Raw genomic sequence first — 24,656 nt, 5'->3', positions numbered from 1 at the left:
CGCTGTGCATGCAAACATTGTTTAGGAGCCTGCACGTCATCAGTATATTTAAAGGGGCCCTGCAATCATATTTGCGCGTCTACCTTTTTTGCGGTTGCCACGTCTCTTAGGGTTCGAGCAAACCAGCGGGCACGGAGAGAGTAACTAAATATCAGTGCGTAATATTTTAACCGGACGGCGCGGAAACCTCCTCCACCGACGAGGGCGACCCACGGTACCGAGAGCGCGCGATACGCTCTAAAAAAAAGTCTGTGCGTCTACTTTCACGCACAAAACTCGGAGAACCAATCAGCGGAACATACGGAGGCAGCTCAGCGAATGACGATGCCGAAACATCTGTTTAGACCAGAAAACGCAGACTGACTTGTGACAGCAATGCAAGTGTGACGTTTTGCATTGCTTAATGTCACAACTCAGACTGCGTTTTTTGGTCTAAACATATGTTTCGGCATCGTCATTTGCTGAGCTGCCTCCGTATGTTCCGCTGATTGGCTCTCCGAGTGTTGTGGGTGAAAGTAGACGGACAGACTTTTTTTAGAGTGTATATGACGTCTTTGGTCCTGGGCTTACTACTGGTCAGAGCCGCTAAAAGCTTCTTTTTAGTCGAGAAACAAAATATAAGCGTCGCGAACCGTTTCAATTATTTATAAAAGTAGTTTTTGTTCAGCATTTTATATCAGAAAAGAAACAAATACAGTGTATAAAGTACGGAAACAAGAAATGACCCGTCGACATACCCACCACCAAGCGGCGGAAAAGGCGGCGCATACTAGAAAGGAGTAGTGGGATCAGGCGCCGACACGGAAATATCCCGGATGTACGCGGCGGCGCTGCGGTCGTATCGACTGGAGGATCCGACCGGATTCGAGCGTTCCGAAGGCCTTCGGCGAGAAGCTTTGTCTGGCGGTTTGGCCGTTTCGCGGCATGGCAGCGCGAAATGGCTCCCATTCTGAACTGACCTTTACCCCGTGTTTGCTATCGTTTTTGGCCAATGCAGTGTCATGCCGAATTAGTGTTTAATCGTGCAGCAAATGCAATGAGAGCCGCTCTGGCTACCCGCTGCATACAGCCTATCCAGAGCATGCTATAGTGGCGCCCTCTCGCGCCGTCAACACGGAGTGCGGCAGCCCGTGAGCGCTCGCTAAGCTCACTACCCCTCCTCTAGTTCATGGACACTCAAGCAACGAAGGACGTCATGAAAGAGGTTATTTTCTGCTTGTGTTTGTAATTTTAATTTGCCTATAACTTTTAAAATAAGGCGAAATTCGAGAAAAGAAAAGTATTATTAAGTTACTACGTTGAGTGCGCTCAGGTTCGGTGCAAATTAAAAATGAGTAAAGAAGTAATTGCAGGGCCCCTTTAAGTGACATCTTGACAGTCACTCTTTCCTGTTGTAAAACAGCAAAAAAAAAAGGTAAACATGTTTTGATTTGTTTTCATATATTGCGCGTGGATATATTCACCAAGTAAAATAAATTGCGTATAATTAGGTTATCGAAACATATGAGAAGCTTATGATCATTTCTTATCCCCACAATACGCGATGTTAACATGAGTATTCACTAGATCTCAATAACCTTTCAGAAGAAGGTACTAACCGCTATTACTTTATGCCAAGCTGATGATAAGTAGTGAACCAGATCAAAACATACATACTTCTGCAGGCGGTAAAGACACACCGCAGACTCTCAGAGCAATTTTTTTAAATGTCTGATAGGACACGTATGTCACAAAATGTACTTTCTCAGAAAAAAAAAATGAAAAACGTTTACGACTGCCTGTAACGCCGAATTGGAGCGCAGCTCTTGAGGAGGAGGAGGGAATGGTACTTGAGGGGAGAGTATATCCCTCTTCCCTCCTGCCCCCTCGTGATCCTCCCTGCTACTCCTCCTCCCCTTCTTCATCCTCTTCCTCCTCCTCCCCTCCCTCCCTCCCTCATCTCCTCCTCCTCCTCCTCATCCCTCCTTCACCCCTCTTCCCTCCTCCTCCTCCCTCCTCCTCCCCTCCGTTCGGGCGTCATCGTCATCGTCATCGTCACTGCTGTCGGGAGGAGATTCGACTGGGGCCCTAGACAAACAGTCGGCGTCGTTATGTTTGCGGCCAGACTTATGCACAATGGTTACGTCGAATCCTTGCAGTCGAAGACTCCAGCGAGCGAGGTGTCCTGACGGGTCCTTGAAGTTGAAGAGCCGACAGAGAGCGTGGTGGTCCGTGACAACGCGGAACGGCATCCCGTACAGGTACGGGCGGAACTTGGTTAACGCCTAGACGACAACTCAGTTGGTTAAACGCTTGTTCTTGCTCCTCTCCTCTCCTTCCCCCCCCCCCCCCCCCCCCTCACTGGTAGTTCACATCGTCCTTCGTCAGGTACGTGAGCGGTGCAGAAATCTTGCCAAAATCGCGAAAAAAACGTCTGTATCGCACAACCAAAAGAAATCATCGTACGGCTTTCTTGTCTGATGGCTTCTTTTCAGAGTCAGGGTCTACACCCTGAACACTTACGACATTGCCCAGTGTTTTGAGCTTGCCGTAAGCGAACCGACATTTTGATGGCGTTCGTGTCAGTCCAGCATTATGAATAACCTGTAGCACGGCTCGCAGACGTCTCAGGTGCTCGTCGAAGTCGCTTGCGATTACCACAACGTCGTCGAGGTAGACGAGACAGCTTTGCCATTTCGAGCCGTAAAGGACGGCGTCCATCAAGCGCTGGAAGGTCGCCGGTGCTGTGCGCAGTCTGAACGGCATCAGTTTAAATTCGAACAGTCCGTCCGGCGTGATGAAGGCAGTCTCCTCATGATCCCTTTCGTTGACCTCGATCTGCCTGTATCCCTTGCACAGGCCCATCGACGAAAAGTATCGGGCGTGGCGCAGCCGGTCCAGAATGTCGTCGATGCGTGGCAGCGGGTGAGCGTCCTTTTTTGTTACGGCTTTCAGTCGACGACAGTGCACGCAGAACTGAAGGGCCCCGTCTTTCTTTTTCACCAGGACTACCGGTGAAGCCCACGAACTGTTTGAGGGCTGGATGATGCCGTCGTCGAGCATTTCTTGAACCTGCTTCTGGATGACTTCCTTCTCTTTCAGAGAGACACAATACGGCGACCGATGAACAGAAAGCGCGTCGTCATCAGTAACAATTCGATGTTTCGCAACCGTCGTTTGGCGTACCTTTGACGACGTGAAAAAGCACTCATTGAACTCCGCGAAAGGGTCACTGAGTTGTCGTTGTTGTGCGGCAGAGTTGTATTGATGTCAAACTGCGAAGGCGGCGTTGTCTTGTGTGGCCACGAAAAGAGGTCTTCTGATATTCCGGTGATTGCGGCTGAGTCAGGGAGTTCCTCGGCGTGACCCACGGTGGTGCTTTTCGTAAGGTGCTGAGCCTCATGCCGGAAGTTCCATTCAAGTGCAAAAGTGTGTCCGTCTTGGAGCTCCGTGATGCCTCTTGCGAAGCCGATTCCTCTTTCTAGAAGCATCGTGGTGTAATACGCCAAAACAACGGGGACAAAAAACGAAGGAAGAACTAGACAGGGCGCGGCGAACGCCGCGTCCTGTCTAGTTCTTCCTTCGTTTTTTGTCTACGCCGCGTTCTGTCAAGTTCTCCCTTCGTTTTTTGTCCCTGTTGTTTTGGCGTATTACACCATGATGCAAAACCAACTAGCCCAACTAGCCATCCTTATTCTAGAAGCAGTTGGACGCTACCTTCCAGCAGAGCTTCTTTGCAGATGTCTTCATCGGTCCCGAGAGTCACAGGAACACTTGAGCGTGGTGGCAGGTTCACGGGGTGGGACGACACTCTAGGTGACGTGGCTGCGGTACCGTAGTTTTCTGATCATCGGGCATTTCTACAGGTTTCCGCAGCCTCACCCCGTTGGCTTTCAGGTAGATGACGCTGCCGTATTCGCACAAGAAGTCCATTCCGCGTATAACGTCTCTCGTACAGTCTTGTAGAACGACGAAATTTACCGGACACGTCTCGCCGTGAATCTCGACGCGAGCAGTGCATCTTCCGACAGGCGTGATAAGATGTCCCCCGGCGGTCCGTCTCTGCGGGCCATCCCACGGCGTCGTCACTTTCCGAAGGCGTTAGGACAGCCTCCCACTCAGGACGGGGTAGCCTACTCCGGTGTCGACGAGAGCCGACGCGTCGTGGCCGCCGTTAACAAAGTTAATTGTTATCTTTACCGTTGCAGGAGCATCGCTTCGGTCTCTTGTGGAGCTCGAGTGGGGGCCCTCCGAAGCTCGTAGAGGATCTCGGCGTCGGTCGTCTTTAGCATTTTCACCTCCAGGGATTGTCGCGCCTAGTTTTCCTCGCGAGCAGCGAAGGGCGACAGGCTTTCGCGTCGGGGTCTGTGCATCGGCGAAGCTGGACGTCGTGGTGACAGCGACCGGGACACGCAGCGAGCTGCAGGCGGGGGAGACTGAGGTCGCCGGAGGTATTCTTCGATCTCTCGCGGTCGTTCGCCGTAGCGTGGACGTGGGTCGTTCGGGTAGAAGCCACGCAGCTCTATTTGCCAGTAGGGGCGACGGTGGTAGATATGGTCGGCTTCTCCGCAGTGGTAGCACAGCGGGTGCCGGTCGGCCGTCCTTCACACGTCGGGTTTCCTCGGCGAGGGTCGTTCCGGGCGGACGTGCCGGGCTTCTCCTTCCGGGCGTCGAGGATACTGCAGCATCGGAGGGTCTCGTCGGGGTGGCGCCGTGGCTTTGCAGTCAGCTTGCGACGGCCGTCGGGCCATGGCGGCGTAGCTCAACGTCGGTTCCTCCGGTGTCGTCGTGTTGATGGAAACTTCAAGTTGGACCGCCCGTTGGACTTCCTCGCGCACTACCTCAGTGATACAGAGGGTCGCTGGACGATTATCGGCTCGCAGCAACTTTCTCAGTTCCTCCCAGACGACGTGCCAGATAATTTCGCGGATGTCCAAGATATCAAGGACACTTTCACCGCAAAACAGGGTGGATATATTGACGCCTGGATATCGCTGGTAGTGGGAAGCGCGCGCTTGGAGGGAGCGCTCGATTGTTTATTGCCTCCGGGACGAAGGCTTCAACGCTAATAGGTGGGCTCCGCACAAGGCCTCCGAAGGTGTTTTTATTTCACACCCCGCATCAGGACCCGCAGCATTTTCCCTTCGGTGCGTTTGAGTCGGCGTAGGATCATAAGGCGGAGAACGTCTTTGACGAAACTTGTGACGCTCTCGTTTGGCACCTGTCTTCTTTCTTGTAGAAGTTCCTCGACCCGATGACGTCGCTGCAGGCTGGCAAAGGTGCGTTGAAGCTCGGCCTGGAAGTCTTCCCATGATGAAATCGACGCTTCGTGGTTTTCGAACCAGGTCCGTGCCGTGCCTTCCAGAGCGAAGTAGACATTCCGTGGGCTCTGCTCAGGCCCTCATCCGCTGAACCGGGCGAGGCGCTAGTACTAACTTAACCAGTCATCCACATCTTCGTAGAGGTCGCATTGAATGTCACCAGCGTCCATGGCGGGGCCTGCGCGTAGGGTCGGTGGTGCTCCGTCTTGCTGCTACGTGGTGCTCATCGTGGCCATAGTCCTCGTTGGCTTCAACGGTAGGGGGACGAATTCTGGGGGCAGGCCTTGGGAACGGCGGCTGGTCTGGGTTTCCGGTTCGTCAACTGGAATAAGCTTTCCGGGACTTGAGGAAGATCAAGCCCGAGAGATCTTCAGTCTGGCCTCTACTGAATTCGCCGATCGTACCGCACAAACGTGACAATCACTCAGACCGACTCACTTGACAGTCTCGTACACAAGCTGATCGTCTCTTCATATATATATGCATCTGTATTGTATTATCAATGATCTTTGTTTCTTTTAGAGCACAGCTCTTAGGGGCCCGTTCCCGGCTTGAGCGGCGTCGGCGTCGGCGTAACCGCAACTCTCGTAACCCTCGTGAGGGTTACGAGGGTTACGAGGGTTACGAGGGTTAATCTCATGAGGGTTACCCTCACGAGGATCACGAGGGCCACGAGGGTTACTTACCCTCGTAACCCTCACGAGGGTTACGAGGGTTAGTTACCCTCAAAAGGGTTACCTTCATGAGGGTTACCCTCACGAGGGTTACTTACCCTCGTAACCCTCACGAGGGTTACGAGGGTTAGTTACCCTCAAAAGGGTTACCTTCACGAGGGTTACCCTCACGAGGGTCACGAGGGTTATGAGAGTTACCCTCACGAGGGTCACGAGAGTTACCCTCACGAGGGTCACGAGAGTTACCCTCACGAGGGTCACGAGAGTTGCCCTCACGAGGGTTACTAGGGTTACCCTCACGAGGGTCACGATGGTTACCCAGGTCACGTGACCCCGGGGGGGTCACGTGACCTGGGGATACCCCCCGAGGTCACGTGACCCCCCGTTGACGTCATAGCCACTGATGACGTCATCGATGACGTCACCGGCATCCGCATCGTCATCGTCATCATCACTGATGACGTCACCGGCATCCGCATCGTCATCATCACTGATGGCGTCACAGTGACGTCACTGATGACGTCATCGGCATCGTCACGTGGCCCCAGGTCACGTGACCCCCCCGACGTCACGTGACGCCCCAAGGTCACGTGACTCCCACAAGGTCACGTGACCCCCAAGGTCACGTGACTTCCCGCCCCCCGAGGTCACTTGACCCCCCCCCCCCCCCCCCCAGTACCCTTCCCTCCTCCTCCTCAAGAGCTGCGCTCTAATTCGGCGTTACAGGGAGTTGTAAACAGCTTTCATTTTTTCTCTTCTTCTACTAGACCCCTGTCGGGGTAGTAGTATCGTGAAATAAATAAATGAACAATTATCCGATCTATCCAGGAACTTAGAAAAGCACTGTTTTTATATTTGAGTGTTCAATTAATGGCGCCAATAATGTTTCGCGACTAATAGATAACATTAAAAAGACACATAGCGTTTCCTCACCTCCATAGGATTCTCCGCCGACGTACAAGTCTCTGGTATCGTACTCAAAGAACACACAGAGGAACTGCCTGAGAAACTCGGCAATGTCTTTGCTCGTGTCATTGAGGTTCTTGGACAACCCATTCTTCGTGTCGTTGGTGAAGCTGAACCCTCCTCCCACGGGAGCGTCCAGGTAGACCACATCCGTGTGCGTCGTCAGGGCGTCTAACCGGGTGCAGAGGACGCCATCTTTAGTGATGCCCACGGGTCCATTTTTGGTGAACATTCCGAGCAGTCCAGAGAACCCAGGGCCTCCCTCCATCCAGATGGTAAGTGGTTTATTGGAGGCATCCGGCTAAGATAATGCAGAATATTGGTATTACGTAACGGAATCAATCAATCAATCAATAGATCTATCTACCGTTTAACCCATCAATTTATCGCTTCGTTTATAAATGTATGGTTAAATGCGAGAATTTATAAATCAATCAATCAAATTGATGATGGCGAGAATAAACAGTGTCATCTACTGCTTGACCCCTACAAGACAGCAGCAAATCCAGTTGGGAAAATAATAAGGACATTAGTGACTTTACACGCAGATTTGCCTTCGATGTATCATTGACCTACACGGCGGCGAAACAGGCTATAATACAAAAAAACTTTGTGCTGAGTAGGAATCCTAATTGTGTTAAATAGCTTGGCCAGAATATTGCTTAACATAGCTGAAAGGTTCTAAAAGCTTCGTGTTACGTTTTTGTTTTCTTTTTGTCAATAAGGTAAATGAGAAAAGTGCGTTTCTAATTCTATAAGATACTATGGCCGTATGAACGTTTAATCATTTGGCCAGACTCAGACTTGTACCGTACGCATTACAAGTAATAAAATTACTTGTAATCGATTACTTTTTGGAGTAATTTTGTAATTAGTTGATTACTTTTATTAGGCAGTAATTACAAGAGTAATCTGATTACCTTTTAAAGTAATAAAATTACTTGTAACCGTTACAATTGGTCCACGGGACCCCCCCCCGGCACACGCCTTTTTTTTTTTATGAAATGACAAAAATGAAATTTGCTCTTTTTTTTTCCGAACGGAAAAGAGAAAGATTTTTGCGGAGCTGTAGGAAACGAGGTCAATCTCTTTCTATGTACAGTTTCCGTGCAATGTCCGTTTTTTTTTTTTTTTTTTCGAGCTGGGACTTGGAGGGGGAAGCCCCAGGGAAGCCACAGTGCATGACTAAGGCCATTCAGGGGGAAGCTTGAGGAAGCAGAATGTAGCCTTGTGAGTCCTTCGTTCAAACTAGCCCCCTCACTCACACACACACAGAAATAAAAAATAAAGAAATCCTGCTTAGCGTACCTACTCGCAGCCCGTAGGAGAACCAGAACCGAAGAATGCCTAAAGCGGATGCAAAATATAACAAAGGCAGTTGAAATATTTCCCCATTACCCGTACGTGGCCTTGTGTGACAAGCAATGTTTCGAGTGGAGAAGTGGTCGGGGCGATCTCTTCCGCTAATGGATACTACACATGATCCGTTTCAAATCCTGGAGCTGCTGCTCTTTTGTATAACATGCGAGCTCATCCACATGTGAATAATAAAATGAGCGACGCAAACTTTGAGCGACAACCCTTGCTCAAGCTTAACAAGATCTAAAACCCCCTCCTCTCCCCCCCCCCCCTCCTCCCCCCACACACACACACTGGCGAAAGCCCAAATCATTAAACGTCTTCAAACGAATTCTATGCTTGTGTCCGCATTGTGAAGGTGCAACGACCACGAAGAGGGAGCCAGTTTTTCTTCTTCAATATTTGTGCAAAAGTGAAATATAGGTTGGAAGTAGTTCATTGTTATGAGCGCTAAAGATGTGTCTTCACACAATAAAGTAATCGAAAAAGTAAGGATTACTTCTTTAAGTAATGTCCAATTACTTTTGCCGTCGAGTAATCAAGTAATCTAATCGAATACTTTTTAGCCAAGAGTAATAGTAATTGTAATCGATTACTTTTTTTTAGTAACGTGTACAAGACTGGCCAGACTGCAACTTTACACAACTTAAACGCCCTAAAAACGTTGAAAAAGAAAAACAAAAGGACGACTGCTAGCCTGGGGTCTTAAACGTGCACCACGCCGTAGAAACACACGAAGGCGTGCCGATACGATGCTTATAACGATCAAAACGGATAGGGGGAATTGAGCCAATACCAATTAGAAGACAAGGCCCAGCGCCTTTCCATATGACTCTTGTGCTGAAGCTCTTAACAAACTGTGGCGCCCTCATTTTAGGTTGTACAAGCTCATCGGAATGGGCCTCACACTACTTGTGGTTGTCTTTCTCTGTAGTGCTGAAGAACGGAAAGACATATTTCAACGTCCGAAATCGGCTACACCCTAAAAAAAGTGTGTACGTCTACTTTCCTGCACAACACTCGGAGAGCCAATCACCGCAACTTACGGAGGCAGCTCACCGAACGACACTGCCGAAACATGTTTAGACCAAAAAACGCAGTCTGAGTTGTGACATTAAGCAATGCAAAACGTCACGCTTGCATTGCTTAATGTCACAACTCAGACTGCGTTTCTTGGTCTAAACATATGTTTCGGCATCGTCATTCCCTGAGCTGCCTCTGTAGGTTGCGCTGATTAGCTCTACGAGTGTTGTGCGTAAAAGTAGACGCACAGACTTTTTCAGAGTGTACATTGAACGTCGCAAGATAATCGAAAGTGCCACAGTCATGCCACCACGGCTATGGTACGCGTCTCTTTTCTCTGCATTCTCTGCATGGTGACGTCAAAAAATCTGGCGTCCCGACACTTTTTTTTTCATGCTTTGGGGTGCATGAAACGGTGTCTCTTGGCTCGCTTTAAGGCTCTGTTATACTACGATGTTGAGCGCAGCGAACGTAGCGTAGCGCAGTACGTGGGATTTGATTGGCCGGCGAGCAGGAGCTCGATATCTGCGACCAATCTGCATCGGTGTCCGCTGCGGTACGCTGCGTTTTCTACGCTCGATGTCGAAGTGGAACAGCGTCTTTAGCGTCTTAGATTTGACGCATTGGCGGCATTCTATTTTTTTTTTTGTTTCTTTGTATTTTCCTCGGGATCTCGCGTTCTGCACAAGAGCAGGCACGCTTTTACAGGTGTAGGAGATTGATACGCTCAAGTTTGTACTCCCCAAAACAAGTCTTAACGAGTCCTGTTTTGCAGCGCCCCCGGGCAACGCAAGAGGCCTATGTTGTCCTTTGAGTGGCGTGCTCTTTCTTGCATTTCGATGCGCCAAAGAGGCATTCAAGAGCACTTGCTCGTCTTTAGAAGAGACATTTTAGAACACTAGTATTGACTGAGCCCAGGATTCCTGGGATTTGTAGCTCTAGGTTTGGGTCCATGTGCTCCGAGCTGTCGTGCGCTAACTTACTCGGCCACCTATCCACCCCTTTATAGACGCATTGCAGCAGCTGTGCTTGTAAGCCGCCATGACCGACCTCCAGTTTTGGTTTCCTCTTATTTGTGATCACTTCGCTCCATCATTATCACAGCAGGACTGGTCATTGCCGTTTTGGATTTGACTGTCCTTCTCCCTCAACATTGGCCTTTGTGGAGGGGTGTCAAAGCCCGCCTCAGTGGCTTGGTATCTTGGTAACACAAGAGAAGGTCAGCAATGGCGGCTGTAATCTGGCGCGAGTGCAAAGCGACGCTTTTAAGCAGCTGTGCATGGGCACCTCCCAGTCTTGGGTAAGTTACTTTTAAAAAGTAATTCGTTACAGTTACAATTACTTTCTGAAAAAAGTAGCGAAGTTACCGTTACAGTTACCGCAACAAAAAAGTAACTCGTTACAGTTACAGTTACTTTTAAAAAGTAACGACGTTACTTTTCAGTTACTTTTTTATAACAAAAAATTAGGAAAAACTAGAAAACGCTTTTCACCAAGTTTATTCGCATGAAATTAAAAAGTGTGCTTTTTACTTCATATTGTAACTTAGCAGCAGTTGCTTCTCGAAATTAGTGTCTGAAAGATTCCCTTGTTTGATAACGAACACGTCCCTGCCCTTGATCAACAGGGGTTCGTCTAACGCGCTGGATGGGATTGCTGTGTTGTTTTGCCGGAACAGGTTTTTGGTTACCGACTAGGCGTTGAGGCAACAGAGTGCCTTTTTCTGCGGTCACGTTGTTGGTAACCGCCTCCACCACAGCAAAATACTCTCTGTACGCCGGCCATGGTAGTTCTTCTTTGTTCTTATCAACATCCCTATCCTTGGTAGCACTAGCACATTGCTGGCTCATTGACGGTTGCGCTGGGTTCATAGAGTCCCTGGACATATTTCAGTTCGTACCCGGCAAGCCAGAAACAAACCCCGCGCAAACAGCAAACAATCTTGCCTCGACTATTGATACTACACCGGAGTAGTCGCGCAAATCAAAATACGAAACATGCGTAGTGCGGAGTGGCGGCGCTAATCAAAATACGAAACATTCGCACTGCATTCCGCGTGTATTGTTCTTTCACGTTTGATTCACCCGATTAAAAAGCGTTTGCGCAGAAAAAAGAAAAACCGCAAAAGAGATAGTTCTTCAAGATACCAAGATGTAAGTGTTCACACACAAAGTATACGCGCGTGCTAAAGATACCTACATTGTTTTCTAACCAAATCTACACGTGGCTATATTCGGGTCGTGACTGGCGAGAAAGAGCGTACTCACAAGTTTGTGTAAAAAATACCTTGACACTCGAAATGTCGGAACAGACAATTTCCAAAGCAAAACGAATGTCTAAATTGTACCCTCGTTCAGTGATATATTATTCATAAAAAACTGGAAAGTAACGGCAAAAGTAACGTCGTTACTTTCATCGTTACCTCAGAAAAAGTAATAGAACTACAGTTACAAGTTACATTTTCAAAAAGTAACTCGTTACAGTTACAAGTTACTAAAAAAGTAACGAAATTACAGTAACGCGTTACTAGTAACGCGTTACTACCCAAGACTGGCACCTCCATAGCCGACCTTCGGTTTTTTGTTTCTTTTTATTCCGTTTATTTCACTTCAGGATTACAACAGCAGGACAGTTCATTGCCATATTAGCTTGTACTGTGTCCTCCCCAGCAATGGCCGCTGTGGCGACTCAAAAAGAACAGAAAACCGCTTTCGCCCGCGTGTCCTAGTTGTAGTGTAAAAAAAAAAAAAAGAAAAAGAAAAATATTGGCACTTCGGGCACCCCACAACTCACTCCCAGTCTTCAGGGTCACACCTGGTCGCACGACGCAATACGGAGTGCCGTGTAGGTTCCCGTTTGCTCTTTCGGAGGACGCTTCCTCTCCCTCTCTCTGCTGACATTAGCGGGAGTTATGCTGCAGCTTAGAGCCGAGCGAGGTCACGTCATCTTCCAGCCGTAGTTCCTTCGGCTGCCAGTTGCGGCTGCATGTGTGGGAAAAAGCTCGACTTTTGCTTTGCGATTATGCAGCGGAATGGCGACATTTTTTAATGAAGGAGGTGTTTTCTCTATCCTCCGGGACACGATGAACAACGTAAAAATGAAGAGATGCAAAATCTTTTAGTCTTAAAATCATTGCACGCCCCTCCCCTCCCTTCCCCCCCCCCCCCCCCCCCCCCCCCATTTTAACGTCAGGGATCCGTTCTAAGCGGTACACTTGCGCAAAGTACAAAATTCGTTGCATCGCCCCTGTAACAACGTTTTTGTGGGTCACTACATGACAAAGAGAGATATATATATATACATATATATATAAGGCAAACTGCGTCGTTACCTTTGCCTTGACAAGGAAGAAAAACATATTGCTGTCGTAGGTCTCATCCACTGTGATGTATCCGGAATATGCCTCAAACACGGGAAAGTCTCTGGGAAGAGTAACTTTACTAAGATCTTTTGCAACCTGAGTTCCATATTTTTTAACCACCTTTGTTATAAACAATGGTCCAGTGTCATTTGGCCTGCAAATAAGCATATAAAAATAATTCAGGTTAAAACGATTTAGCGCTAGCTGGGAATCAACATTGGAGACATATACAGAGTTAGATTTTGGATAAACACAAGTTGATTAATCTTGTTGTACGTGAAATAAAATATCGATCAGAGTTTAGAATCGTGGCAAGCTTTTCTCTCAGACAACTCTAAGAGGACTACCATATTTTTTTCCCAGGGTAAATTGACCATATGCATGTACGGTGGGTTACTCTACTGAGTAACGCCGGCCGAGGTGACTGAAGGCGTTAACTGCTGACAGCTCTTGCCGCATTTAAAAAAAAAATACTAGTCACCGACAAGTTAAGAAACTCAATGCGTGGCCTTTAATGTTTACGCTTGTTGCTCGGCAATTCGTCCTTCGAAGTTTGATCAGATGACGCCGCATTTTAATTGCTAATGAGTGATAACAAGACGTTTAAGAATTCCCACACTCTATACTTCGTTTCAGCTCCAGTGCAGGCACAGCCGACGCTACGAGATCAAGGGGCGTTCAAAAGTGAAAGTCGCTAGGCCTTTTCTGTTTACGGTTGGTTCTGCCATGATAAAACACGCGCGTAAACACGACGATCCCCATGATGGTGCGTGTCTGACCCTGTCTGGTTGGTCCCGTCATCTCCGTAGCGTCGGCTGCGTTTGGACTCGGGGTGAAACAAGGTATAAGTATGAACGCGATAACCTCCCCTTCCTTAGGCGATAACATTAAAAACACAAAAAAAACATGGTGCTTTTTTACTTTTTTGGGGTGCTTTGTGTAGACACATTTGCTTTTACCAGAAAATGCTCAGACGAATCCAGGTAAGCCTCGCATACTTTCCACACGCCGAATATAAACATCATCGTCCGCTGTTTGTTTGCGCCAGGGTGTAGAATAAAAATCGCTACGATTTAAATCTTGATTTATATCTCGATTTAATTAATGATTTAAAGTGCGCAGGTTTTGCTTAGATAATTGAAATAAAACCTTTCACGCGAACAATAATACCGACGATTATTTTTTATTTAAGGCCCGTCTACCCTTTTAGTGTTTCAACGCGGCTTTGCTATAGTCATCGTGCAAGAAAAATATCATGCTGAACACGAGCTAAAAATGGAGTCTTCTGAGGAAGTAAGATCACCGAACTTTTTTTCCACCATGATGACTTTCACATGAGACCAGCACGCCTGCGCACTGACCGTACTTTCTTTTTTACGTTCCAGTTGTTCATTAGTTAGAGTATGCGCACGTACACTTTAAGACACAATTAAATTTACAGATCATTTATCTTTTGGTGTATGCTCGTTTGCGCGCGTGCGCGCGTGTGTGACTCGCAAGGCTTTTACGCTTCATCGCGCATTTGATGTCTGCAGTGAAACCAAGGGCCAGGAAGTGCATTTTGCGACCACCCTTCGGCTTAGTAAAACGAGTATTTCGAGGAAGCTGTTGCATAATTTTATAGTCGTCTTCGCGTTTGATTACGGCAGCCGCTTTACGTCTGTTTTTTTTTCTTCAAGAACACCATGTTTTATTTATTTATTTATTTATTTATTTAAGTACCCTCAAGGCCCTGGGGCATTACAGAGGGGAGTGGTACAAGACAAATTTGGAACACAAACACTATACAAACACTAAAAGCCAAGCACGAAAAATGTAAAAAAAAAATCTGTAGACAATTCAGGAAATGTATAAAACAAGGCAAACAAACAAAGAGAAATATTAACATAGGTAAGTAGTCAACGCCCTTTTAAACAACTCAAAGGATGGTATGTTTACTAATTGCGCGGGAAGGCGATTCCACTCTGAAGAAGTCCTTGGAATAAAAGAGTTCTAATAGGCTGAGGTAATGCAATGAGGAATTCCTACTTTAAATTGATGATCTACGCGCGGCGAGATGAAAACAGGATTTAACATTAGTTTGTTTTTTAGCAAAGTATTGGAATGATAAATTTTATAAAAAAGACACAAACGAGATATTTTTCGGCGTAATGAAAGAGCAGGAAGTGATAAATTAGTTTTCATAGATGAGACACTAGATGTGCGATGATAGTTAGTAAATATAAAACGGGCACCGCGATTCTGTAGGGCTTCAAGGTCAGTCACGAGAGTTGAGAGACCAGGATCCCAGATTGCTGCTGCATAGTCTAGTTTGGAACGGACAAGGGTTTTATACATTGGTAGTTTTAGGGACACTGGGGCTAACCTAAAGTTTCTCTTTAGGTAACCAAGCATGGAGTTAGCGTTGGCGATAATGTGGTCAGTATGAGTTTTCCATGACATGTTAGAAGTGATGTGCACCCCAAGGTACTTATAGCATGGTACAGTTTCAAGAGGAATTTCAACGATTGAGTAATTAGGAGATATAGTAATTCGACGGGAGATAGTCATCGCTTTACATTTGTTAGTATTAAGGGACATTTGCCACAAATCACACCAATCAGCCACAGCTTGTAAGTCATTTTGAAGAAGTTCGATGTCAGTAGTATTAGTGACTTCTCGATAAATTACACAATCATCAGCAAAGAGGCTAATCGATGATGATACACGCAGTGGTAAGTCATTTACGTAAATTAAAAACAACAGGGGCCCCAAAACAGACCCTTGCGGTACACCAGAAGTAACAGGTTTGATAGAGGAATTTACATTGTTAGCATGAACGAACTGAGAACGATTAGCTAAAAAACATGTAATCCAAGACAGCACGTTAGGATCGAGATTGAGTTGACTGAGTTTAAAGAGTAAACGTTTATGAGGAACTTTGTCGAAAGCTTTGCAGAAATCTAAAAAAACACAGTCAATCTGGGATCCACGGTCAAGTATGGAAAGTACATCATTAGTGAAGGTCAGTAGTTGGGTCTCACATGAAAGGGATTTACGAAAACCATGTTGGGATGGAGAAAAGAAGGAATTAGAGTCCAAGTAGTTAACCAAATGAGTGAAAATTATGTGCTCTAAATAGTAATTTTTTTTCTCGTTTATGAATTAGAGGAATGGTGGAGTTCAGCCATTCAAGACATGAGAGTGTGCCCAGTGTGTCAAGAAACCTATTGCTAAATTACCCAAGCATCAAAAAGCATTCAGGGAACGTAGTTACACGCGCTCTGCTCGCTCGCTTTAACTGTATTAAAGATTTTTAAAGAAATCACAACAAAAGGGCGTTTCCGGACGCGCGTGCGGACTGCCACTTGTTTCAGACTTTTGCTTACAAAAAATGCTACTGGCAACGCCAGCACGCGCAGCGCGTGTAACTACGTTCCCTGCATGCTTCTTGATGCTTGGGTAATTTAGCAATAGGTCTGTTCCGAGGAATTGAAAGGAATGGAATTGTCGGAGTCCCTAACTCCCGGAATGTAATATTAAGGGAATGGCGGTGTCTATTCCGCAACACTGCTGGGAGTGGCGACAATCTCATTCTCTGCAGCAGCATCGTTTACAACCCGGGGTCGGAGACCTACGGCCCGCGTGCCGGATACGGTCTTAGAGTCAATATTTTACAGCCCCGGGCACGCCACCAAACACCCCCCCCCCCCCCCACCCCGTAAAAACGCTCACACACACACACACACACACACACACACACACACACACACACACACACACACACACACACACACACACACACACACACACACACACACACACACACACACACAAACAAACACACACACGCGCGCGCGGACGGATTCACACACACATTGGACAAGATGTATGTTTGACTGCAAACCCTACATAATCGAACGTATTAACTCGAGATATTTCCCAGATAGGATTCACTGATCAGCTGATCTTCAAACAACTGAACGATACATTTTCAGCGAACGACTTCGTTAAGATTTCTGCGGGACTCCCTGAATTGAAGTTTTCAAGTCCTATGCAACATCATAGCGGTCTTCATCGAAGTGTTTGCTACAGCACGCATACATCGGCGATTACACTTTCTCAAGATAAAAACCATGAAGTCAAACCTGGATCTTTCGAATGAAAGTAGAGCTCCTTCAAGATGTTTTACGACTCTCAATTTTTGCGAGCAATATTGACCACTTAAAAGTTTACAGATACGGGTCTCAAGTATTCTTACTTTACTTGTTTCAAGAGAACATCTTTGCATACCACTTTGGTTATGTGGCAGTCTTTTTTTTATATTTTATTTCTACGAAGTATGGGGGCTATACTTATAGCCCGCCATTCGGCTATTTTTCGGTCATATCTCACAAAAAGTTGGCGGGTTAGTTTTCGAGCATTTGGCAACCCTGGTTGCTGCCTCGCGTTTTCTAGCGGTGTGCGCACATAATACATATGCATAATACATTTCCTGCCGCCCGTCAAAGCTTTTCTTTTTTTTTATCGGCAAAGTGAATGTCGCGTGTTTTTCTTTTAGAAACGTCATCGAACTGCTGTTATGACGTTGCGTTGCGCGTGTTTATTAGTAGCTAATTCAATATTATTTTTTCTTTCTTAATTTTGTCGTCTTTTCTGCGTGTAAAGGCAGAAATAAAACGGCACAACCAGCGGTGATATTTGTTGTTGACTGTTTTGGAAACGAGCGAGCCGGCGATACCGAAACTACGCTCTTACTTTGCTCTGTTCGCTGCGTGAGATCACAGCTTCGCACTCCATAACAAAAACGTGTGCACGCTTATCTCCTTGGCCCATTTGTCTTCTGAGGAGGAAATGACATACGGACGATCTGTCTCTCAGTTCAAATGTATTGGAGGAATGTTCATAAAACGGAAGGTTGCATCTGATCTATAACCGAAGGATCCGAGCAGACACACAGCCGAAGCCTCGACAAAACACCCGAGGCTGCTCCAAACGTGAAGGAATGAAAAGACAAACCCAGTAGCCAAGACGGCAAGGACACCGGCAACTCGTATCCTAGCCAAAACACGAAAGCTGCCAGTTAAATTGCGCAGAAAACACCGATCTAGCTAGGGTTAACCAGCAGTCACGTGTCGCTGCACTCGGCGGTAGGGCAGCCTAGGGGGCGCTAGCATCGAAAGAAAAGATACAGGGGCCTTAAAGAAAAAAGGGAGAGGCTCGCGGAGAGGAGGAAAAAGTGAGAGATTTTCGAGGGAAAGAGGGCTAGGCGCTACTTCAGTATAGACCTTTTTCACAAGGACACCTTAATCTTGAACTATCGTCACTTCCAGCATTTACCGTTGCCACGCCAACAGAATACCTTTAGGATGTAAACGTAACCGTCACCAGTTCTCGTTTTGTCTACCCTATATTTGTTAACTAATTGCACGATGAAATGCTTTAGTATTTTTTCGTCACGCATGGCTGCAAGATGACTGAGGACGAGAGTAAGCGAACAAGGTCTACAGAGGTGTATAGATGATGACGCCGGAGACCGCGAGAGGGCGAGCAACGAGCTCTAGCTGGTTACTCGCCCTCTCGCGGTAAGAACGGAAAGCGATCTAGTGAGGGCATGGCTGCTGAAATTTTTCGGGCGCTCTGTTCCGGCTTTTTCAAACACTCGCCTGCGCAGCAGAAAAAGCGAAACGGCTTAGCTCTCTATAGATATCCAATATGGCGCTTGTAACCAAGCAAGAAACGGAAACAGAATCGCCTCAAAGCACGTTATCCAGCCCGCGACATGAAGCTTGCATTTACATTGCTCTCATTATCAAAATAGAGACAGGTAAGTCGATCTCTGCTGATTCGAAAATTTTATTCGCTGCTCCGGTTTTTGCGTTGTTTTGCTGGATGATGCCTCAGAATGCAAGATTTAGTGCGAATCTATATTTGTCATCTTCAGATACTGCCTTAGCCGGCGGTACAGCCATGCCACATATATTGCTCATCATACATAAAAACAGCTTTCTGAACTTCACTTACGTGCCCGGACATTTCTTTTACATCTTTCGCACTTTGAAAAAACGAACCTTCAAATCTCGATCATCTTCCTTTCCAAAAGTCGATGTGTTGCGGCAAGGGGCGGAAAGCACATCTCGCACTGCTCCTAAGCTCCGTGGACCAGGGGTAATGATGATGATGATAATTCGTGGCCATTTTTTCGTAATGTTCGGTATGGTTTCGAGCGCCACCAAGCGTCCCACAGTAAAAATCTCTACCGGCAAATGCAAATGCAATGGTCTGAGGAGTGCAGCCAGCGCGTGAAAAATATCTAAGGCCGTGGTGAGGTTTCCCGGCTCTCCTTCTCAGCAGGTATTGCGAAAATGCTTGGGATCGGTGCTCGCGAACGGCCATTTCTTAATGCAGACATCACAATCCCCTTTTCTGGTGCTGTGCGGCACTGCGTAGAAAATGAAATCCCATTATACCATCCGTTATTTTTTTTTTTCGTTTCAATGACACCTGCCGGGACGAGCAGACCAGAGGGATTAACGCGTCATACGAATTTCAAAGGCTTATATCGATAAGGCAATAGTGAAAGACAATAAAAGTTCAAAAAGTAAATAAAAATAATAAAAAAAAAACACACGCAAACTTTTTTTACATTGGCAGCTGTCAGTGCATAATGTCGTGTAATCGTGGCGCAATCCTTTTTTTTTTTACATTTTTGTTTCTTTGGCATTCCAATTGGAAGAATTGACGGCGAATTAGGAACACCACTCCTAGAACCTTTTCTCTATACAACAAATGTCGGTTTTATATGGCTTTGTTATACCAGCTTGCGAGATTTTAGTGAGTTTATACTGTTTTAAGTCCTAACTTGGTAATTGAACTGTCACACCTGACAGCCGTGACCATGATTTAAAAACTTTGGTATGCCAGAGCTGTTCGCGCGTTCAAAATTCGAGCGATAAAAGGGTGAAGTAACAATATTAGGGCTTTCAGTAACTACAATTTATAATTATTCCTTCGCCGCGTTTACATGAACGCGACTTAGTCGCATCGAATCCTGTCGTCGCATTCAATGCGGTCATGTAAAGGGCATAATCCGCTCGGGAAGCGCGTCGCATTCAAGTCGCTAGATGGAAGGGATCGAAAAGGCGAAAGCGCATTCATTCAGCCCATGTAAACGGAGGTCGCATCCCGTTTCGGAACAGAGAGGATTATGGGAAGGCGCTCGCTGAGGGAGCGAGTGAACAGCAGAGAACATGGCGGCGGAGAGCGGTCAGTGTGTGCGGACTCTTTTGTATGATGTTTAACCAATTTGAGCGCAGCCTTATGGTAAAATTCAAAACGCGGCCGTCTCGGTGCAACTCAGTGTTTAAGACGTTCTTCGCATAAGTTCATACCAGCGCGCAGCTGACGCACCCTCGACCAATGTGCAGTTTATGATTGCCTGCTTACACAGGGTATGGAACCACCATTTGGTGTATGGCCGAAAAGGCTTAGGGACGGACGTCCCGCGTGGGTTAGTTCAGAGTGTCTCTTTTACAGCGCAGCTCTTAGGTGCCCGTTTCCGGCTTGAGCGGCATCGCCGTCGCCGTCGGCGTAACCACGCGTTGTATTATGGGAAACGTCCCATAATGCAACGCGCATGCCTCACTCGTGTCCCGCGCGTTGCATTATTGGACGGTCACCATAATGACGATAATAATCCCTGGAGAAGGGGAACAAGAGGGACGAAAAACAAACACAGATCTCCAAACACAGCTAGGTGACTGGTGAGCGACCGAAAAAATCCGCCTGGTCCGGGTATTGAACCCGGGACCTCTCCATTACAGGTGGAGCGCTCTACCAACTGAGCTAACCAGGGGTTAGACGTCAGTAGAGCAAACGGGACGTCACATGTGACGTCACGAGGGTCATGCGCGTTGCATTATGGGAAACGTCCCATAATGACGTGACACGTGACGCCACGAGTGACGTCACAAGGGTCCCGCAAATTTGCATCATGAACGTTTCCCATAATGAGTCACACGTGACGTCACGGTCACTCGTGAAGGTCACGACCTTCACGTGACCTTCACCTCATTAGGTCTTCACGAGTGACGTCGCGATTGAGGGGGAGGCAGGGAGGGGAAGGAGGAGGGGGAGGAGAAGGGGAGGAGAATGAGAGGAGGGAGGAGGAGGAGAAGGGGAAGAAGGAGGGGAAGGGGACGAGGAGACCAGGAGGAGGGTAAGAGCAGAGGGTACGAAGGAGGGGCATATCCTCCTTTCTGTACGCTCCCCTCCTCCTCCTCAGAGTTGCGCTCTAATTCGCCATTACAGGGAGTTGTAAACGTCTTTCATTTTTAGAGCGCAGCTCTTAGGGGCCCGTTCCCGGCTTGAGCGGCGTCGGCGTCGGCGTCGGCGTAATCAAGGTCACCCCAAGGTCACGCGGCCCCCAAGGTCACGTGACACCCAAAGTCACGTGACCCCCCAAAGTGACGTGACCCCCGAGGTCACGTGACCACCCCCCAGCGTCACGTGACCCCCGCCGAGGTCACGTGATTTCCCCGGTGACTTCATCGTCACTGATGACGTCACCGGCATCCGCATCGTCACTTACGACGTCATCAGTGACGTCACTGATGACCTCACCGGCATCCGCATCGTCATCGTCACTGATGACGTCATCAGTGACGTCACTGATGACGTCACCGGCATCCGCATCGTCATCATCACGGATGACGTCATCAGTGACGTCGCTTATGACGTCACCGACATCCGTATCGTCATCGTCATCATCGCTGATGACGTCATCGGAGTCCGCAACGTCATCGTCACTGATGACGTCATCAGTGATGTCACTGATGACATCATCGGCATCGTCACGTGACCCCCCAAGGTCACGTGAACCCCACCCAGGTCACTTCACCCCCCCCCCAGTACCCTTCCCTCCTCCTCCTCAAGAGCTGCGCTCTAATTCGGCATTACAGGGAGTTGTTAACGTCTTTCATTTTTTTGCCGCGTTGCATTTCCCGAGAAATCTACGGCTTTCTGGCTATCACCGCGTCGTCGTCGGGTGCGCAAAGAACTTTAACAAGCGTAAGAAAATCGCAAAAGTGTGCGATGAGCTCAACAAGCCGCAGCGCGAGTGTGACTGCAATGTTATTGAGCTTCCCATGTTTATCAAGGATCCTATTTATCGAGTCAGTCGATTGCAAACGTGAACTGCGAGGGCCTTTGATGCGAGAGAATTAACTGTACCATGGAGCGAAGCGGTATTTGTAACCGTTGTCTGTAGCAGCATTAAACGGTACCTAAATTCGCATTGGCTGAGTGAAATGGCACCGAAAGTCCCATTAGATGAGCAAAACGTCACCTAAAGTCCCATTGGCTGCGACGCGTCACATCAGATGCATCATCACGCAACCCGGCGGGGCCGCTCAAGGTCAAAGTGGACGCGCCTCAGAAATAAAACAGAAAGAGAAGCACAGCGACGCAGATGCATCGCCGCGGAAACCGTGGAGCCGGCGGGGTTCGCCGCGCCTGCGCAGTAGGGGAGTGTGACGTCACCGCCGCAGCGCAGTCTGAAAAAGAAAGACGTGGCGCGCTGCTCATAGGAATGCACTGCCGTGTAGGAACGCTTTCGCATTCCTACACGTAAGCAGTCTAAAGTGGCATCTTTGTAATTATTTTTTTTTTATCAGACTCATCATCACGTTTAGACTTACAACTATACTGACTCTACGGCGAGCAAGTGTTCTAAAACGCGCCCTTGGCGCATCGAAACGTGTAGATCGGACACGCCAATCAAAGGGCAGCACAGAGAACGCGTAGAGAACGCACGATGGCGAGGCTGCCAACCTCGCACAGTCATTGGTTGAGATAGGGGGTAAACAGACGCACGAGGTGCGCAAGGCGCAGGCGAACCCGGTGCTTGTGCTCCGATTAGCTTATCCGATCGACCGTCGTAGGAAGAGCGGAGAGATTTGTCAGTCTAGGTGGTCTTGCCTCTCCGCTCTTCCTATGACGTCACGCTGAGGGCCCGACCGCCTGACATCTCTATTCTTTCGTCGTTCGGCAATGGCCGCGGAGGTTATATGGCGTAGTGCGTTTCGTCAATTCATTTTTCAGTTTCAAGTGATTTCGGGCCGAACAAGGGATGATCCGTACACGTCGGTCTGTGCTGTGTGGGCGTGACTGTGTGCTTATTAACTGCTAATAAGGTAACTGCCAAAAAGAGACTGGCAAAAAAATTATTATACAACTAAATTTCAACACTGCGAGGGAGACGCGAAGAAAACTTAGTATTGGATAAAAGAAATTACGGGCAGTAAAGGAAAACAAAATATAGATGAAACGATTCGAAAAGCTTTTGGTAGTAACAATGTTGCTATTTTAAAACCAATTTAACGATTCTTTTATTCAAAGGATAGCGGATTTGAGAAAAGTGCTACAACATCAAGAAGAAGAATCAAATAGCTACGGGAATAGTGTGCACTCAGCTTACTTGCCTCAGATGATAGAGATAGATCTTGGACGCATAATAAACAACATGAAAGCGTCAACACCTGCTTTGAATGGCTTCATTCTATTAAGGGACATTCAGACAAATTTTGAGGTATTAAAAGACGTTCTAAAAATAATCAACGAATCACTCTCATCAGGGAACTTTCCAATAGAATTAAACACAGCTGTTGTGAGACCATTATATAAAAAATGTCAGTAAAAACGAAATTAAAAATTGTAGACACATTTCGATATTGCCAATTTTAGCGCAAATGAGGAAAAAATTTGTTTTTAATAAAATGACATCGTAGTGCGAAATGTTCTGTTTAATAAATTAGTCTCTGAGTACGAATTCCGTAAAAATATAAGCACTGAACTTTTGCTGGAAAATATTTTAGATTATGTCAACTATGGTCTTGATATGAATCAATTTGTTTTAGGCCTAATTTTGGATTTAGCGAAAGCTTTTGAAACTATGGAATATGAGCGGCGGTTAATAAAATTAAGAAATACAGGAAATAAAGGTCCCTTTAACGCGTTCTTGAAAGACTATATTACAGACAGATATCAGTTGGCTAAAACTGGCAAGCTTAAAAGTAGATTAACATCACTTAACTCGGGAGTACCTCAAAGGTTGATACTAGGACCCCTTTTATTTAACATTTATGTGAGCCAAATCGGAGCTTCACCTTGCACATATCGATTGTATCAGTATGCGGACAATACTGCCTTGATATTATGGCACGGTGACGAACAAAGTGCATTGTCCATGTTTCAGAAAGATATTGAAATAATAAGCTGGGTTTTCCACTAAACACACCTTTGTTAATTCCAGTAAAACATAACTGATGTGTTTCCGCAGTCCATAAAACATCTACATTTTAGCACTCCGTTATTTCTACGTTAATGTTAATCAGCGATCACAATAAGCACCAAGAACCAAAGAAAACGAGATCGACATTCTCTACGCTCGCTTATGAAAACACTCTATACGCAAAGCCTTTCAGCTGCGAATTCGGAGTTGTTATCGTTGCGAGCCGCTAACATAACAAGTGGCGACAACTAGAACTGCGAATTGCGAAAGTTACGCGAGCGGAATTTGCACCAACGTCCGCACAGCGCACGGAGGGAGACTAGGCAAGGTAACCGGAAACTAACGTAATATGGCTCCTGAATAAACACGACACAGCCCAAATGCTGTTATAGCGGATCATATAAAACGTAAGAAAACAGTCATACGCTGGGGGAAACTGAGAGCCAAGCGTGCGGGCACACGTCCCCGGCGTCGGTATAGACCATTTCATTTTAGTAGTTGCCTCACCGTCGGATAGAGGGTGCTGACGCGCTCGGCGCCATTAGGCTGCTTTAATTTGGTTGGTTTCGGTTTCAACGTGAGGATGAAAAGGTCTACAGGGCACGAAAATGGCGAACTGGGCGTGGCCATGGCGTTGGCGCAGCGTGTCAGTGACGTGGTTGACGAGCTGTCAACGAGGCCACGCCCTCTGGACTCGTTAACAG

General features: G+C 47.1%; 1 pseudogene; it reads right to left on the bottom strand.

Moving 5' to 3' along the window:
• The window catches only part of LOC8024095, a 42,634-nt pseudogene that overhangs the window by 5,991 nt on the left and 11,987 nt on the right, over positions 1 to 24,656 (bottom strand).

Source organism: Ixodes scapularis, unplaced genomic scaffold (assembly GCF_016920785.2).
Source record: "Ixodes scapularis isolate PalLabHiFi unplaced genomic scaffold, ASM1692078v2 PGA_scaffold11__112_contigs__length_91849675, whole genome shotgun sequence".
NCBI lineage: Eukaryota > Metazoa > Arthropoda > Arachnida > Ixodida > Ixodidae > Ixodes > Ixodes scapularis.
The sequence above is the reverse complement of the archived record's forward strand: the minus strand, read 5'-3'. Positions and strand labels throughout refer to the sequence as shown.